A 1,420-nucleotide genomic window follows, 5' to 3' on the forward strand; every position below is an offset into this window, starting at 1 on the left:
CCGTATAAATGGAGACTACTTGACAAGTTTGTTTCTTGAGGAATTACTGGCTTATGTGGAAGTTTAAATTGATATCATGAATGGATCAGTGTCAGACCACTATTGAAAAGCTGACAGCATTGGGTGGCAGTTTCGCCTTAGTATGAGGCTCCTCAGAAGTGAGCATCCACGATCCCACACATGGGACTCGAAATCAGGACATTCGGTCTCGCATGCTAAAGCTGAACCTTTAGACTATTCAGCCGGCATCCAACGGGATCGTGGGTACACAGTGCTGAGGAGTCCCATATTAGGACAAAATTGCCGCCCAGTGCTTCCAGGTTTCAATGGTGGTCTAAGATTGATCCAATCTTGATATCAATCTAGACTCAACAGTCTCCACAACCCTATACTGATGATTATAGTGTAGTGTCATGAGCCTCTAACTAATTTTAAAATAGTCTGTTTTAAATATATCAAACTGAAATCCAAATCATACAACTTGAAATATTTTGAAATTGCTAACTTTTAATCTAAAATCTACACAAAGACCCTAAATAAATATAACCGTCGATATTTGTTGCCTTACAGATAGATTTTTCTAGCCTTGACTTGTAAAACCAATCAATCTGAGTATGAGGCTAACGGATAGATCACATTGGATGGAGATTTACTGACATTCGAAATACAAGCCAATGTATGCTGAACAATTGAACTTCCACAGGAACTAGATGAACCTAGTTGTAGTTGTTGTATAGGCTGGTAAGTGAGTACCTATATAAGTATGCGAAATAGTTTTTCAGTGCATTTTAGTCTGCACTGGATTCCCAGATGATATTAGTATATGGTGAAAATTAGCTTTAATTTCTTAAAAAAGTTTTAATTATTAGTTACCCTTTCAGACCCTGAGTTCTAGGTCAAATTTTACTCATAAAATTATTTACTATTCATTTTTTGGCCTCTAATGTTTGGAATACTATCCTTGAATGATCATCACACGTTATCCTGACAGTGTCTGCAAGCAATGTAATGAGGAAACATACTGATGATGATCTGTAGATATTTTAATATATTATCGTTAAAAATATTGATGTTTAATGATCAATGAAGTGTATAGTGTTTTAGACTAGATTTCATTGACCACTTTTTACATCGCAGTAGTCAGTTATTCAACTATATGTTCATGCTGATTTAATAAAAAAACTTATACCTGCCAGACTAATCTTATTATTTAATTACTTTAACCATGTTATATTCCTTGTATTTAAAATGATTAATATGTACTTGACTTACCATCAGGTAGATTCTTGTTATATTCACCTAGTTGTTTACATGTTAAAGCAGGTGCAGATCTTGTTCCTCTTGGTCTTGAAGGCTCATACGTTCCCATAATTCTTCCTGCCAATGGATCGTCTGCGTAGATATTTCCAGCTTTTGTATT

This window comes from Schistosoma mansoni, chromosome 7, assembly GCF_000237925.1.
Source record: "Schistosoma mansoni strain Puerto Rico chromosome 7, complete genome".
In the NCBI taxonomy this organism is placed as follows: Eukaryota; Metazoa; Platyhelminthes; class Trematoda; order Strigeidida; family Schistosomatidae; genus Schistosoma; species Schistosoma mansoni.